The following is an 18800-nucleotide window of genomic DNA, read 5'->3' as shown; positions in this document are numbered from 1 at the left end:
ATTGCCCAAGCTAAATGGCATGAAAAATTCACACAGAACAGCCCTGCCTTCAACTTCCAAATGCCAACCCTGTCCAATTATGGGAAAAAATCTCATTGATCTCTCTCTCAAAAACACTGGACCTGAAAGAAACTATAAAAGCATTCCCTGATGCCCATCAGGAAGATCAGATGATTTAACCCAAAACCAAAACAGACCACGTGATGGAATCATTAATGACACCGGGAACAGTGGTTCTAACCCCCCAGAGCATTCGGAGTGAAAGCTTCGCTTTTAGAAGACACTTAATGGAAAAGGGTTCAAGGATATAAATATCTGAATAGAGCCTCAAATTCAGCCTCAGCCCGTTTCCACACGACAGAAAATAGTAGCTATTAGTGACATTCATTAGGGTCGCCTCTGAGGTAGGGCTACAGGCAGTGACATCCACTCGACCTGAGCTTATTCTGTTTTCCCAGTAAAAACCAAGACTACTTTGGACCCCTGATGATTCACAGAAATACTTTTGGAGAATTTTTTTTGTTTCATTTTTTTATTGATTTATATTATTATTATTATTATTATCATTGAGTAGGTTCCATGCCTAGCATGGAGCCAAACTTGGGGCCCGAACTCACAACCCTGAGTTCAAGACCTGAGCTGAAATCAAGAATTGGCTGCTTAATCGACTGAGTCGCTCAGGTGCCCCTTTTGTTTCATTTTTTAAAATTGACTGTGCTGAGTTTCCCCCTGTTAGACCGTTTGTGTTCACTGGTCTCTCCAAAAACTTGATTCCGCTACTGCCCGCCATCACTTTCTACCGTGAAAGACAGAGAGGAGGTGAACTGTGACCTAGCCTACATGATGTGATCATACCTTTTTTTAAAAATCTAAATCCAGTTAGCCAACATATAGTACATTAGTTTCAGATGTAGAGCCCCATAATTCATCAGTTCCGTATAACACCCAGTGCTCATCACATCACAAACCCTCTTTAATGTCCATCACCCAGTTACGCCATCCCCCAACCTACCCCCCCAAGGTCATACCTTCTTATGTAGCCTAAATACACCATCCCAACTCTCCCTCTCATACACAGTGGAGAGGAAAAAAACCATGCCTTCTTTGAACTTCAGTAGGGTCTTTGATTAATAAGACAGCACAATAGTTTTCCTTCTGAAAATCTTGAAATTTAACTTTTTCATGGATAGTCTTGTAAATTACTTGCAACAAATGTCTGGTTTTCAAGGGAAAATATTTTTGCACCATTCTAAATTTTATTTTCACCCAACTCTGTGTCCAGATGAGCTCTGAAAAATTGAACTGTAATCCTCTCTCCCAAATGCCTTCCTTGCAACTTGCAAGGTTCAAAATGTAAAGGAATGGCAAGTAGAAAGTCAAAGTTACGATCCTCTGTAGGCGACCAATCATACACTCTTTCCTTCTCTCAGCCACAGAGAACACAGTCACTGAGGACAGCACCCAAGGGGAGATCCGTTCCATTCCTCTGGGCTGGCCAGTAATTACTGAGCACCCCTGTGCGTGAGGAATGACTCAAAGGGCGGAGCAGTGGTTCTCAAGTGTAGTTCCAGACCAGCAGCACAGGCATCACCTGGAAAACCATCAGAAATGCAAATTTTCATGCCCCACCTGAGACCTACTAAATTAGGTGTTCCCAAGGTGGGTTGGGCAATGTGTGCTTTAACGGTCCCCCAAGGGATGGTGATGCACAGTCACTTTGAGAAGCACTGGCATGGAGAAGGGAGGCCCGGCTCCTGCCTCCAGGAGCTTATACCCTGAGAAAGGAGCACAATAACCTCCAGTCACTGTAAAGTAACATTAACATGATGTGAACTTGTTACATTATTATTATTCTCTTACACTCTGCCCCCTTTAGATCCAAAGTAAATAACAAGAAGTCTTATGATTAAGGAGGGAGGAGGCTCTGGCTGACAATCAGGAAAAAAAACTATTTAAATAGGTACAAATTGGTCCCAACCCTTCTGACGTAACTGGCATGGCGTCAGAATTTCCAAGGCATCAGGTGGTTCTCATAGGCAGGCAAGACAGAGAACACCTGCTTTAGCAGAATAAAGAGAGAGGCCTCCAAAGGCTCCCAGGAGAAACTAGGCTTTCCCAAAAAGAAGAATAAAGGACGGGGAGGTTGGACCATGAAGGCGTGGGGCAGAGGTGAGAAGGAACAGATTTAAGCTTGGTGGTTGTCCCTCAGCTGGTTCAGATTTCCGCCTCCTGCCAGTCTCGTCAGCTGGGCTTGTCTTAAAAGAGGTGGATCCTTGCAAACCCCAAGGAAGAATAAGGCTCACGGTGCAAACAGCCATCTGATCTTGTCACCCCAGTGATCGCTAAAGAGGAAGAAACGCTCACGGGGTCACTGACGCAATCTGCCATCTTTTTGCCACCAGACTCTGAACGCCCTAGTTCTGACTCTCAGGTGTCAGCTGGGCGACATTAGGTAATTCATTAATTCTGCAAACATTTACTGGTTGACGCTATATGCCAGATACAGGAGACAGTGGGCAAGACGTTGTCACTACCAGCAAGTCAAGAAAAGAAGACTGACATGCTCTGGGTTTCAAAAAAAATTGAGGGGGGGCGGTGGTAAGTAGGAAATCTGTGATTTAGGAGACCTGATCTCTAATAGTCTCTTCTGGCTCTAATGGATTCTCATTCTAACCTAACCTGAATCCTTTCCCTTAACTGTTTGCAGCTAATGCCTAAATGCCAGACTTTGTTAGGGACTGGAAGCTTCCTGCTACACACAAACACAATCCACTCCCCCGTCATCTTCCCAGGAGCGAGTCCCGGATGGCTTTCTGAATGTTCCCCGGCAAACAATTCCAAGGCAAAGGTGGAAACACAGCAGAGCCATTTGGTTCTACAGGAGGTTTCTAACAGAATTGCTTTTCAACTCCCAGACATACATCTTTTTTTTTTTTTTTTAAGATTTTATTTATTTGACAGAGAGAGAGACAGTGAGAGAGGGAACACAAGTAGGGGTAGTGGGGGAGGGAGAAGCAGGCCTCCCACGGAGCAGGGAGCCCAATGTGGGGCTTGATCCCAGGATCCTGGGATCATGACCTGAGCCGAAGGCAGACACTTAATGACTGAGCCACCCAGGTGCCCCCCAGACGTACATCTTAAAAGGCACACACTGAGCCACAGTTAGATACTGCTTCACACCCATGGGAATGGCTCTTATTTAAAAAAGCAAAATAGTAAGTGTTGGCAAGGATGAGGAGAAACTAGAGCCCTGTGTGCTGCTGGTAGGAGGGCAGGGTGGTGCAGCCCCTGTGGAAAACAATATGGCAGTTCTTCAGAAAATGAAGAATACAGTGACGTAGGGCCCGGCAATCCCACTTCTGGATATTTACCCAAAAGAACTGAAAACTGGGTCTTGAATGAATATTTCTTCATCCATGTTTGTAGCAACGCTGTTCATAATAACCAAAAGGTGGCATCAACCCAAGTGTCTCTCAGTGGATGAATGGATCAACAAAATGTGGTCTGTGGACACAGTGGGAGTATTATCCCGCCTTAAAATAGGGGAAATTCTGACATAGGCTACGACACGGTTGAACTTTGAGGACTTGATGCTAAGCGAATAAGTCAGTCACAAAAGGACAGACACTGTATGATTCCCCTTAAATGAGGTACCTAGAATACAGTGGTTAAATTCAGAGAGACTGAGAGTAGAACGGTGATTCACGGTGATTCATGGTAGACTGAGCAGTGGAGGGAATGGGGTTATTATCTGATGGATACAGAGTTTCAGTTTTGCAAGGTTAACAGAATTCTGGAGGTGGGTGTTGGTGATGGTTGCCTGACAATGGGGATGTCCTTACTGACACGGAACGGTACTGTGTGCTTAAAAATGGTGAAAATGGAATATTTTGCATTTTGTCTATTTTACCACAATGAGAAAAAAAGTATAGGCTGAAGCAGGACTCCAATTTCCTTGCATTTGCTAACTTCCTATCAACTCTAGTAGCTGGTATGACCATGACCATCTCTGCGGCCAACAGTGGCAGGTTGCCATGATAATTCACGGAGGAACAGGATGAAATCTGTTTCTTTCCTCTAGATAGGGCCCATAAAATGGGCGGCATTGTTTTTCAGAGCAATAAGTCACAATGGATTTGATTTGATCCATAGGATCTGCTTCCAAATAATCTTGAAAGGATGGAGAGACTGGAGAGAGCATAAAGCAGTGGCTCTCAAGGAGGGATGCCTTGCCCCCAGGTGACATTTTTGGCTGTCATCATCAGAAAAAGTAGCAGGGGAAAGCTCCTGGCCTCTAGTGGGTAGAAGCTAGGAATACCGCTAAACATCCTAACAGGGACAGGACAGCCCTCCACAACAAAGAATTTTCTGGCCCAACATGTTGGGAGATCCCAAGTTATCAAATCACGGATCCTGGTACAGATGAAACACGATTGGCAACGAGCCGCAAACCGAGAGCTGAGCACATGAACGTTCATCCTACTCATCTCTCCACTTCTGTGTATGTTTGAGCCTTTCCAGAATAAGCAGGTTTTAAAAATTACACAACTCTGGAAACCAAATCACTGACTTGAGATGACACAGATATTAAACTCTGGTGACTCCTGGCCCTTGAAACTAGGAAGGTCTCTTTATCCAAATTGGAGAAACACCTAAGTTAGTGAGATAAACATATCTTTGGTTTGTATAAACCAAAACAATAAAGGGATTGTGTCTTCCTGCATAGTAAAAACAAACAAATGAGAAAAACCTTTTAGGAAAGGATCAAAGTCCCGTAAGAAGAGTGTCAAATTACAAGAATTACAAAAGAAAAAGTTCTACCTTCAATAATCATCCCATGAAGATGAGCACTGGCGGTTACAGGCCACCAATGAATTATTGAACACCGCGTCGGAAACTAATGATGTACTACATGTTGGCTAATTGGATTTAAATTAAAAATCATCATCATCATCATCATCATCATCATCATCATCACATGAAGTATGTGACCGCCTCTCCCACAAGCAGCAACAGACCCCGTGGTTTCAAGGGTCGACCGAGAGCCGAGTACTGGGCTACAAGACCAGGATCCACCATCCACTGGGGAAAGAGCTACAGGAACTTGCTGCATTTTGACTCTTAGTTCAGGTGACGGGGGTGATGACAGTGGTACCACTTCACAGGGCTGTTGGAACTGACGATTATGTGAGATCACTTGAAACAGTGCTTGGCAAGGACAACACCTGCTACTAATGCTATCATATACCCACTACGTTAACACACAAACTACACATCGAATAACCCAATACACAGTAAGTTCTGAGCTACTACGGACGGGCTTCCTCAGTGTCCTCCCTGCTGCCCTTGTACCAATTGCCTTTCCCACCCGGCATTCCGGCAGCCACCAGCATCTTCCATGGGTCCCTTCTTCCGCAGGGAGAGGCAATGAAGCTTATGTCAACGAGTCACTGTCTGGGTTTTCCTGCTCCCGAGTAGGGTTTCATAAACCTACAGCAGAGATAAATCTGAGAACGTCAAAGCGGCCTCTACACACGTAGGAAGGAGGCTGGGGGAATGATGCGGGTGTCTCCGTAGGAGACTGGTTGCTGGGCTTCTCAGAATGCAGCCCTGGGAGATGGCCAGCGTGGCTTCCCGGAGGCGCAGAGGGTGATGAACAACACGGACCACAGGTGTCACTCCAGCCCCTCTCCTGGGCTCTGAGGACAGCAAAGAGGCCGCGGAGAGCAGGCAGGGCGGAGAAGTCCTTGCAGGTGCACTAAGAGAACACGACTATGAACCTGCCCGCAGGAGGCAGAGTAGAGCCGACAAAGCAGCCCCCAAAGGTCAACACCCAAAACCAAAAGGAGAGAGTCCACTCCAGCAGACATGAGCAAAGCGCCAATCGCACAGGGACCGGAGGCCCTCACCACGGCTACAAAGGTCTGTAGACCCCTCGGGGCTTAGCTTATTCCTAGCAGGAGAGGCGGACAAACCTTTGACATAACCAGCCTTTCACAGGAAGGGAGCTGCCTTGAAAGGGAATTTAGACTGAAAGCTAAATTAAGTTTAGCAGGGAGGAGTTCAAAAGCGATCCTTTTTTGAATCTCTAATCCATGGTTGCAAATTTCCAACCCATTGTCATCATCCCAATTAGAAATGCACACAAAATTTTACACAAAAAATATTTACCCTGGTGTTATTTCTAGTAGCGAAAAGAAGGGACCTAAAAGTTCAACAATTAGTAAAGATGTTGGTTAACACAGGCAACGACTCAAGGATGCACCTTGCATTATAATCCCTTTGGAAACTACTGTGGTAGTATTTGCTCTAATACTATACTTCCAACCAGTTCCTGCAAATCACTCATTGGGTGACAAAAAGCGAAATGCTAAGAAGATGTGAAGGCATCATTTATAAGACAAAATGAAGTAAGATCTACCTTTCAAACACAGGACGGGAAGGATAGTAATGGTAAACCCGTACAGTGTAACAGTATTAATAATAGGCATTATGAAGCGCCTATCATAAAATGAAAAGCACTTGTTATAACTAGTTAAAAAACACAGACTCTAAAATTTTGTGTATGCTTACAACTGGATTAAAGAAACAATAGTGGGGGCACCTGGGTGCCTCAGTGGGTTAAAGCCTCTGCCTTCGGCTCAGGTCATGATCCCAGTGTCCTGGGATGGAGAACCGCGTCGGGCTCTCTGCTCGGCAGGGAGCCTGCTTCCTCCTCTCTTTCTCTCTCTCTGCCTGCCTCTCTGCCTAGTTGTGATCTCTGTCAAATAAATAAAAAAAATCTTTAAAAAATAAAAAATTAAAAAAACAACAGTGGCATTAGGAAAAAGGCAAACGTAACCTACAAAATGGAACCTGGCTGTCTTGCAGGGAAACAGGAATCCAAGCCAATTTTTTGTAAGATTTCTTTTGCACAATGTAGAGTTGTAAACTCCGCGTGGAATTTCTCATGCACGCGCGCACACACACACACACACACGCACACAAAATCAAGGCAATCTCAGAAACTCTTAGAAATCTGCATTTAATCCTACAAACTCCAGCTTCAAGTTTACATTCATTGGCACCTACTGCAATGACGTGTAGGGAGGAATTAGGCGTAAATAAAAAGACACGAACCTGTCACAAGCTTCCTCTTAAAAACAAAAACAAAAACAAAACACGTTTTAGAGGCGGCATAATGTCAAGGGTAACGGTGTGGACGGCCCAAGGGAAGAAAAATATGTACCACGTTGCTCTTGGATAAACCCTTCACATTTAAAAGGAACATGTGGGATGTCTTTACTTTTGCGCAGAGGCACCCCCTCCGGAGCAGAAAAGAAAGCTGCACTTTCATTTGTGATATTCAACAATAAGCTCGGCACAATTAAAGCATTGTGTGGGTCCTCCTGCATAAGGAAACTGTAGAGCACAGCTGTTTCATCAGACTCTCCCCACACACGAGCCTGACAAACCTCGGGTTCAACAAAAGCTCTATCTCCACGGCTCTTGCAAGCTTTCAAAGTCACTGCAAGAAAATCAAACACACGCCCAAGGGTTTGACTCCCTATTTCCCCAAAGTGCAAGCAAACCCGGCTGCAATTTTCCAAGGTACATCTTACATCCTTCTGGGGTCCTGTGCTGCGAGAAAGGCGTTATTGGCGGGCGGGGGGGGGTTCTGTTCCATGGCCTTTTTGTCTTCCAAGAAACGAACTTTGCCAAGAGCCAAAAACATTGCCTTCGTCCTAATGAAGACAGGCGAGCTGTCTATTTTTAACAAACAGCAAATATTAACAGTCCAAGATTATTTCCTCTATGACCATGGCTCACCAATGAGGCGCAGGCGACCGTCCAGGCCTGGAATGTTTCTCTCAGCAACACTGCCTTATATGCTCCCAGACAAAACCGATCTAATTAAACAATTCCTTATTTAAAGGCAAGCCATTCCTTCTCCACAAACAGTACTCTTTTGCGTGGCCTCCTACAAATCAGCATGGCTGGGGAAGACTGCACAAAATGCTACTCCCCTCTGTACCTCCAAACAAAAAGTGTTTGTACCATACTCTTCAGCTACTTTGCGTTTTCAAAGAGATCCTTGTTGTGCTTTCATTTCCAAGCAGTTTGGAACAGGAGCAAGAAATGCTTTTAAATGTGTAATGAGCTGATTTTTTTTTTTTTTGAAGCTTGTAGATCAGCAAATATTATTTAAAATTGATAATCAATGTGTGTGATCTATAACCAAATGGGTTTTCTTTTTCTTTTTCAAGATTTTATTTATTTATTTGAGAGAGAGACAGATAGTGACAGAGATAGTGAGAGAGCCTAAGTAGGGAGGAGAGAGAGAAGCAAGCACATGGGGCTCGATCCCAGGACCCCGGCATCGTGAACTGAGCTGAAGGCAGGCGCTTAACTGAGCCACACAGGCGTCTCTAACCAAACAGGCTTCTAATGGACAGTTCATCCCACCGTAACAATAAATGCCATTGAGTGCTCACCACAGGCACAAAGCTAAATCTTCTATAAACAATTCAACTGAACCTTTGTAACAACTTTCTGAAGTAGCTTACTCTCACTTTATATACAAGGAGATTGAACACCAACACAGTGATGTCCAATAGCCCAATTCACAAAGCTCCGAGTGGAGCGCTGGGGCTGAAAACCTGACCTTAGTTCTCACTCGGTACCCCTTACCTCTTCCCCTCACCTCCAAGTACCACGAACCAGGAGACTTAAACAAAAGAGCGTTATTGTTGGGGCACTGGGGGGGGGGGGGGGGCGTGGCTCAGTCGATTGAGAACCCACTTGTGGTTTCAGCTCAGGTCATGATCTCAGGGTCTTAAGATCGAGCCTCGCATCAGGCTCTGAGCTCAGCGTGGAATCTGCTTGAGATTCTCTCTCTCCCTCTGCCCCTCAACCCCCATCGCACATGCTCTTTCTCTCTCTCTAAAATAAATCTTTAAATAAATAAATAAATAAAAGTTATTGTCTCTCAGTTCTGGAAGCTACAGGGCTGAATTCAAGTTGTCAGCAGGCTTGATTTCTGCTGGGGCTTCTCTCCCTGGGCCACCTTCTCCTTGTGTCTTCCTGGGCTCTCCTCTTGGTCATGTCTGTGTCCAAATTTCCTCTTTTTTATAAGGCTGTTAGTCCTTAGATTAGGGCCCAACAAACGACCCCACTATAACTTAATTATCTCTTTAAAGCCCCTCCCTCCAATTACAGGCCCACTCTGAGGCACTAGTGTTAGGACTTCAACATTCGGGTTTGGTGGGGGGACCCCAACTCAACCCATCACACCGCTCTACTCAAAATCTCTACTCAAACACCTGGACGAAACAGACTTCATTTTCCTCGCTCCCATGTGTGGCAAATGCACGAGCCCCAAAGGCAAGGCTGTGAGGAAGCTGTGAGGCTTAGCATGAGTGGGAGCCTCCTACACCCTGGTGGGGGGTCTCTCAGACCAGCACACAGGAGAGGGGCTTTCCAGCTGCTGGTCCTGCCTCCCCCCACCACCCCCACAGTTGTGTGTCCAAAGCTCACTGGCAGGGGCACCTGGGTGGTTCAGTCAGTTAAGGGTCTCCCTTCGGAGGAGGGACTCTGGATGGGAAGAAATCAGAGAGGGAGAGAAACCATGAGAGACTCTTGACTCTGGGAAACAAGCTAAGGGCTGCAGAAGGGACGGTGGGGGGGGGGGGGGGATGGGGTAACTGGGGGATGGGCATGAAGGAGGGCACGTGATGTGATGAGCACTGGGTGTTATACGCAACTGACGAATCATGGACCACTACATCAGAAACTAATGATGCCCTACCATATGTTGGCTAATTTAAATAAATAAAAAGTAAAAAAAAAAAAAAAAAAAAAAAAAGATAAAATATTATGTAATAAAAAACCAAAAGAGTCTGCCTTCAGCTCAGGTCATGATCCCAAGGTCCTGAGGTCAAATACCACCCCCCACACCCCACTCCTATCACCCCCTACGTTCTCCCCACTCTGCTCATGCTCTCAAGGCACTCTGGCTCTCTCTCAAATAAATACATAAAATCTTTAAAAAAAAAAAAAAGAGAGAAAAAAGCTCATCGGCCTACCATGGGTTTACACATGGTGAGAAAGTTCATCATCCCTTAGGCTTTGTTTCAAACACCCAAGTCTTAAGTAATAGCAGGCAGGCATTCACTGAGCATGTTTTCTGAGCTCAGCTACTACTACGTGTTCACACCTAGTACCTCAATTAATCTTCTCCGCAAGCTTTCATGTCCGACTGAGGAATCTCAGACACAGAATGAAGGGCCCCAAACCACTTCAAGCCCGGAGCAGCCCCGGGACTTAAACTTAGCCATCGCCCGTGATTGCCTCTCGAGATCTCAGCCTTGCAGGGTGGGGAGCGGGGACCTGACTCCGGCTGCGGGGCTCAGAGCCTTTTCCAACAACTGCTCTCTGAGGCTTACACAGACTTTCTCCCCGGAGTTTGTCTACTCACAGCAGAAGCCTCCTTCCCCCAGCTCAGAGTGCGTCATCCAGTCCCTCTGGAATGAGATAATCCCTCTCTTAATTCGCAGAAGAAAAAAAAAAAAAAAAAACCATCCTGTGTACTGGGTTCATTTAGATTGCACAGGAAGACTTGTGGTTTACCCTATTCTGAAAATATCATGTCATGTGTTAGTTATGATTTAGAGTTAAAACCCTTTAAAAATGAACTCCGGTGGATACAAGGGTAAAACATGTTTCCGCTGTCTGCTTAGCCACAGCGAGGTCAAACCTTCAAATATGGGGGTGATGTGGTTTTTAAGGATCTGCCTCCAGATTGCCTCCCACCCCATAAATCATATCGTCCTTTTAATCCTGGGTCAAGGAGGAAGGGAAGACTGAAAAGGATTCGGGACCATTTGAAGAGTCTTGAAAACCCTGTCCATGAACACCCACCCATACCGTCTGGAGAGGTGACCTCCCCAATAGAATGAATTCCCCTGACAGCCGGTAGAAAGGGACAGCAGCAGCAACACAGGCATGATAACTAGCAGCATGGTGTGTACTAGAGCCCAGGCACTGCTTTAAGTCCTTCTGTGCTACTCCTTCAACATTCACTACCCCTTGAGGCTCTCTGAGGCATTCATCTTAAGTTACAGAGAAGTTAAGACATTTTCCCAAACATCATATACCTAGTAGGTAACAACACTAGAATTTAAATTCAGGGAATCCGGTTTCCAGAGTCCCTCTGCTTAGCCACCACTGGGTAATTTGCTTATTTTTTTTTAAAGATTTTATTTATTTATTTGACAGAGAGAAATCACAAGTAGGCAGAGAGGCAAGCAGAGAGAGAGGAGGAAGCAGGCTCCCCGCCAAGCAGAGAGCCCGATACGGGGCTCGATCCCAGGACCCTGGGATCATGACCTGAGCCGAAGGCAGAGGCTTTAACCCACTGAGCCACCCAGGCGCCCCGGTAATTTGCTTATTTAAACTTTCCCCTGTAATTCCAACATCTCATTTTCCAGGTGAAGGACACGGAGTCCAGAGGTTGTCACTGAGTTGGCCCTGGTCACACAGCCAGCGAGTGACAGAGCTGGGACGAGAACTGAGGTGTCCTGACTCTGGTCTGGTGCACCTCCTTGCAATTCTTTACCAGCCTTGGACATAGGGTGGAAGTACGATGGGATGCAGGAGATCAGAGAGGACTGTCTCAGAATGAGGAGGAGTCTTAGACTTCCGCCAGCAGGAGGAAGGGACACACAGTGCAGAAGGAAGCACCACTGACCTAGGAATCACAATGTCTGGGGTAACTTTATCACCTTTTCTTATTAAGGCATAATTGACATATAACATACTAGTATCAGCTCAAGCCCCATGTTGGATGTAGAGATTATTTAAGTAAATGAATGAAAACTTCAAAAATATATATATTTATACAGATAGCAAATCTAATACACCTGAAACTAGTATGTTATATGTCAATTATATCTTAATAAGAAAAGATCCATACAAATTTTAAGATTGTTTGTCCTTGCTGTGGAAAATGCCATTGGATTTTTAATAGGGATTGCATTAATTTGTAGTCTGCTTTGGGTAGTATGGACATTTTAACAATATTCATTCTTCTAATCCATGAGCATGGAATATCTTTCCAATTATTTCTGTCCTCTTCAATTTTTCATCAATGTCTTATAGTTTTTAATGTACAGGTCTTTTACCTTTTTCTGGTTAAATTTATCCTGAAGTATTTTATTCTTTTTTATGTAATTGCGAGTGAATTATTTTACCTTTCTGATAGTCATTATTAGCGTATAGTAATAGAACAGATTTCTATACATTGATTTCATATCTTGCAACTTACTGAATTCGTTTACCAGTTCTAACAGTTTTTTGGTGCGGTCTGTAGGATTTTCTATATAACATCATGTCATTTGCAATTGAGACAGTTTACTTTCTTTCTGATTCTGATGCCATTATTTTTTTTCTTGTCTAATTGTTCTGGCTTCCAGTACTATGTTGAGTAAAAATAACGAGAGCAAGCTCCCTTGCCTCATTCCGGATTTAAGAAGAAACCACTGAATATGATATTTGCTGTGGTTTTGTTATATGTGGCCTTTATTATTGTGAGAAATGTCCCCTCTATGCCCACTTTGTCAATTTTATCACAAATGGATGTTCATCATAAATTTTATCCTTCATTTTGTTAAGGAATCCTGTTGATTGGCTTGCAGATACTGAACCATCCCTCCATCCCCGGGATGAATCCCACTTGATTGTGACGTTTGACTTTTGTCATTTTGTTGAATTTGGTTTGTTAATATTTGTTGAAGATTTTTGCATCTCTGTTCACCAGGGATATTGGCGTATAACTTTCTTTTCTTGTGTCCTTGTCTAGTTGTGGTTTCAGGGTAATGCTGGCCGCGTAACATGTGTTTGGAAGTGTTCTCTCCTCTCCTGTTTTTTGAAAGAGTTTATAAGAAGCATTTTTATTAATCCTCCTTTTTAATGTTCAGCAGAATTCACCAGTGAAACCATGTGGTCTAAGATTTTTGTTTGTGGGGAGGTTTTGGTGTTTGTTTGTTTTTTTAAGATTTATTTATTTGAGGGGCGCCTGGGTGGCTCAGTGGGTTAAAGCCTCTGCCTTCAGCTCAGGTCGTGATCTCAGGGTCCTGGGATCAAGTCCCACATCGGGCTCTCTACTCAACAGTGAGCCTGCTTCCCCCTCCCTCTCTGCCTGGCTCTCTGCCTACTTGTGATCTCTGCCTGTCAAATAAATAAATAAAATCTAAAAAAAAAAAGAGAGAGAGAGATTTATTTGAAAGGGAGAGACAGAGGAGGGGCAGAGGGAGAGAATCTTCAAGTAGACTCCCTGCTGTGTATGGAGGGCTCCATCTCACGACCCATGAGATCATGACCTGAGCTGAAACCAACGGTTGGATGCTTAACTGACTGAGCCACCCAGGCGCCCCTGTGGGGAAGTTTTTGATTACTGATTTGATTATGGCTTTATAATCTTGATCGGGGTCTGGGTATGTCGAGTTTTATACACAGAGATCACCACCAGAAGCAGGTGTGTGGTAGGGTGTTGATGTGTGTGTGTGTGTGTGTGTGTGTGTGTAATTTTTCACAAGACCTAAATCCACCAGCTGGGCCTGCAGTTGCCTTCTGTTAATTGGGTTCCACAGTGAAAAGTAACCTCCGCTAAGAGTCTCTTACCACTTACAAGGTTCTATGGGATAATGACAACACGCACTTCCCAAGATTGTAATGGGCACTAAACAAGAGGTGGAAGTACTTTGTGTACTAGGTTAGCTACAAACTGTCAAGTCAGCTACTGAGCTGCTACGTAGACTACCTGATGCTCTTTCGCCCACTAGTCAACTTCTGCAGACGACCTAAGGCAACGACTGTCAACACCAACCAATGGAATCAACCATAGATTCTATTTATACAACAAAAAACAAAGAGGACTGAATCCAGGGCCCCACTCTGAATTTGGACCGACGGGGTCTGGGGGGAAGTCCAGTCCTCTTTTTTTTTTTTTTTCCCCAGGTACCCGGATGATTCTAATGTGTGGTCCAGGCTGAGAACCACAGCTTCAGCTTCTACCTCCAGCTCACTGGGCGGTAACAAGCAGTTTAATAAGTCTATTTCAGAGTAATTAAAGATCTTAAATCAGACATAAAATAGACAAGAGAATCTTGGACTACTAGCAATTATCTGGTGTAAGCCCCTCGTTTTGTAGGTAAAGAAAGTGGCCCACAGGAAGCAGACCTAGGGGAGCTCTGGATGGAGGTTCCTAACTCTACAGATGGATCTGCTTCCACCTTATAAATGGATTCAGAACTCCATGTCCAATGGGACCGAAGACGTCTTTTTCAATGCTCTGTTGACCTACCTGCTGGCTGACTAACTCTGGCTACATCTGGGCTCCCACACTCCCCACCCCATCACAGAAGAGCTTTCTCGACTAGCAGAAGACCTACTAAAAAGGTCCAGCTCACTGTACACCTCACTCTTCGTAGAAGGTTTCAAAACAAAGAGGAAAACCAGATGATTCATACAGAACAGACAACAGCCACCCAAACTAATCAGACTATTGTCCTATATTGTGAGGACTAAATGAAGTATGTAAGGGAACGTCAGGTCCTCCTTCCAGGCATCAGAAAAACTACACATAAACGGAGTCCACTGAAGATGCCATGGTGGTTCTTTTCTACCTCATTTTCTGTTCTTATAAAAAATGAATAAATATTCATTTTAACAACTGAAAGAGAGAGATATACAGTATAGAAAGCTCATGGTTCCAGGATCCCCAACCTTCTACACGCACCACCCACCATACTTCTTTGCAAACTGCAGTCAATTTTTTAATACTTTTTTCCTATGTTTATAAAAACATACCCATATAAATTGGTTTCTCCTTTAATGTAACCAGGGTAAAAAAAAAAAAAAAAATTACCCTGTAGTTCAATGGTTCACTTAACAAAATATCAGACATCTTTCCTTGTCTATTCACATTGAGATGATATGCACTTTTTTAAAACTGCATGATATCCCATGATATGTGTTGGAGCGGGGAATGTTTTCTATTTTTCGTAGAATGACTTCCATAGAAATAAGGTAATTTCCACTCCATTCCCTGGAAGGAAAGATATGACAGGTCTCCAACCTGACCCCCTCAGTCCCTCCTCCCCTGGGAAGGAGGAATGACTTAGCCAACTGGTGAATTTGAGAGGGGACACTGAGGGTGCCTAGTTCAGACCTTCTGAGACTTCTCTCCTTGGGAGCAGGCCTGCATTTAGAAAGGGGCTTCTCTGTTCTATGCTCCCTGCTTTGTCCTTCCCAGGGGGTCTTGCGTGGCTGCCCAGCTACCAGTGGCCAGGTGGGCATGTCAGTCTCATTCAGGGGTAAAGAGATAAAGAACCAACCTGTGTGGTCAATGAGGTTTATCATTAATAAAGACAATATTTTGATCTTCCTGTCTCTTGGGTCTTTATTTTCAAGTTGGTCCACATCCAGGAGGGTAGAAAAGGATCTTACCAGCTTTCCAAAATTTCAATATTATGTATGTGACATGATTTACTCAAGCCACTTCTAACTCCTGAGTGGTTTCCAGGGGGTTTTTGGCCATTACAAACAGCGCCATAAAAAAAATCCTCATACGCATATATCCTTATGTACCGGAGATCTTTCATCTGTAAAATAAAGTCCTAGGAGTTTAGCCAAATGGTATATTTATTTAAAATTAGAGTAAATATGACCAGATACTTTCTCTAACAGTTGAAGCAATGCTTTACTCCCACCATCATATATGCCTAGGTCTCCTTTATCCCTCACCCTTGCCAGACTGGATGCTGTGAATCTGTTTAATTTTTTCAGTGAGATGGTAAAACACTGGTATTGTAGTAATTCAACTGATATTTTCCTGACTGCTAGTTGAGCACTTTTTCATTTATTGTTGACCTGTGGCCAATGACCCTATTGGCCACTCCATTAATATTTTTACATATTTACACTAAAACAAGAGAGTTATGCAGATGACATAAGCACAGAGATTTAGTCAATAGTGATGAGAGCTAGTAAACAGTGAAGAACACAGGCTGTGAAACCAACCTACCGAAGGCAGATTCCACCTGAACTCAGCCTCTGGCTGGACAACCTTGGCCAAGTTATTTAACGTGTGTCTCAAATTCTCCCATAACGTGGGCATGATAATATGTCTACCCTCATCGAATTAAATGAGTTAATACATGTCATGCGATTAGCACACTGCCTGTTCAGGGCATGCTGGATATTATCTCTTTTTTTCCCCCCCCCCCATCAAACTGTTTTCCCAACACAGTAGCAAGGAGAAAAGCTCAAGTATTAATTACAGTTGACCAATGTCTCTACACATCCTTCAACAGAAAGCATATAAATGATGAAACACCCCCCCCACACACAAAAAAGCACTGATGGCCCACCAAATGCATACTGTGCTCCTGTATGGTCAAAGACCTGTCCCAGATGAAAAACACAATTAATCCATCTTCTTTCCCAAATGAGAGGTGAGTTTGTGAACGTGCCTTAAAAAGGCCACATTCATTTTTTTCCTAACATTTTTTTTTCAAATCTCATTATTTATCTGAACATTTTAAGGTATACACATTAGAAACAGAGTTAATCAAGAAACAAAAGTCCAGGGGCACCTGGGTGGCTCAGTGGGTTAAAGCCTTTGCCTTCGGCTCTAGTCATGATCCCAGGGTCCTGGGATGGAGCCCCACTTCAGGCTCTCTGCTCAGCAGGGAGCCTGCTTCCCTTCCTCTCTCTCTCTCTCTGCCTGCCTCTCTGCCTACCTGTGATCTCTCTGTCAAATGAATAAATGAAATCTTTAAAAAAAAGAAAGAAAAAGAAACAAAAGTCCAACTAGCATGGAGCATGAAATAATTATATGACACCGCAGTGTCATCTTTCTTATAAAAAGGTAATATATACACACGTGTTCTCATACACACACACACACACACACACACACACTGCATTTGGTTATTTCACATCACTAAGGAGGCAGTGAGTACAAATAGCATCAGTGTTTTCCCAGTGGGTAACATGGAGAGGTTAAATAAGGTTATTTAACGAGAGGGAAGGAAGGCGACTCACAACTTGCCTCGCTTCTCAACAACCTATGTTGCCTCCTAAACGAAAAGAAAATCTTGATTTGAACAACTTCTTTCCTGGTGGACTTAAGTAAAAACTTAAGTTTTTTACTGAAGTAGATGCCCTCCATTGAAATATACACTTTCCTGTCACCCATAACACTACTTGCTACTGAAGACGCTATTCTGAGTGAGATCGTTGGGGACAACGGAAAATGCAGAACAAGGACTATATTTTCTTATGCAATTCCCTAGGGTGTGACCAATTATCTGAGCATGTTACGAAATTCTCCAAAGTCTCACAGCAGAATTAATTTTAATTTAGTTTATACTGCAAATAAAACACATTGCTATTTAGCTTTTATAAAACAGAGGCCTTGTGGGGCCAGATGGGATAAAACAAAGATATCACAGATATCACTGTGAATTGTATCATGGGGGGACCGTTATAAGAGGAAAATCTGTGATTTCCTGGTCCTGTGATTTCCTGTGATTTCGCCTGGTCCCTAGGAATGAAGTTATTTTCAGCTCCTATTATGTAATCACCTTCTCTAGAATATGTGTTTGTAACGAATGGCAAACTGCGATGTGGGCCAAGAGTCAAAGACACTGCATCTTGTTTTAAAAAAAACAAAAGACAAAAACACCTTAGCCTACTCAACAACAAACTATACAGTTTCCAAAGGTAGGAAATAAATTGCCAACTAAAGGTTAATTTTTTTTTCAAGCAGTAAGCATGCTTTTCTTCTGTGCCTATTAATGCTTCTATCTACGCAGTCATGGGAGAAAAGGGAGGGGAGTGGGATTTTATTCTAAAAATTGAATTCCAAAGGATCCCTAAAATCCTACTCCATTTCATAAGCTCCCCTTCATGCCATAAACCACGGCATATCCCTAACACTCCACAATGGCTCTGCCGGGTCACCACCATGTCCGGGTTTGCAAAGCCAATGAACCATCTCCAGGCTTTGCCAGCCAGGAACACATTTGACACTGCGTTACTCCACGCTCTTTCTTCCTGACTCCCTGATACCACATTCTCTTGGCTGTCTTTGCCTTTCTGATCACTCCTTACCTCTTTCCTTTTGAGAACTGCTCCCCTGTTACCCATTCCTGCTGAAACGGTACCCTTCTGGAGCCCATCCCAGTCCACTCCTCTTCTCATACCCCATTATATCCCAAGGGACCTCTCTTACAATCGTGCCTAAAATACCAGCTGGTGATTTCCAAATCTTTTTCTCCAGCCCAGATGTCCCCCTCGAATTCCCATACATATATCCCATGCCTTCCGGAATCCCTGCTTGTATAAACCACAGATACCTAAATTTCAGTATGTTCCTAACAGAGCTCACCGTCTTTCCCCTCCATCGATTCCTCTTGCTAGGTCTTTGCTCTAAGGGTGGGACCCTTCAACGACCCAACTGTTCAGGCCAGAAACCAGAGAACTGAACTTCCATCTTCCCTGCCTCTATTAATTCCACCTCCTAAATCGATCTTAAATCCGTTTGCTCCCCTCTCCACATCTACCTACCATTGATTTCACCTGGACAACTTCAACAGCCATTTACTAATCTCCCTGCCTCTGATTCTGCCCCACTCTCCCTCCCCCTCTCCTCAGTCCTTCTGATCTTAGCTTAGAGATCACCTCCTCCAGGAAGCCTTCCCTCCTCCTGCTCCCACTACATCTTCATCTTCCACAATCACATCACTTCTTGTGCT

The 18800-nt window shown here is 44.0% G+C and overlaps 1 protein-coding gene across 1 annotated transcript in view; it reads right to left on the bottom strand.

Moving 5' to 3' along the window:
- Positions 1-18800, bottom strand: part of MBOAT1 (membrane bound O-acyltransferase domain containing 1) — a 116699-nt gene that overhangs the window by 57397 nt on the left and 40502 nt on the right. The window lies entirely within an intron of this gene.

The sequence above is a fragment of the Lutra lutra genome, chromosome 6 (assembly GCF_902655055.1).
Source record: "Lutra lutra chromosome 6, mLutLut1.2, whole genome shotgun sequence".
Taxonomy (NCBI): Eukaryota; Metazoa; Chordata; class Mammalia; order Carnivora; family Mustelidae; genus Lutra; species Lutra lutra.
This window is presented reverse-complemented; position numbering and strand designations above follow the sequence as displayed.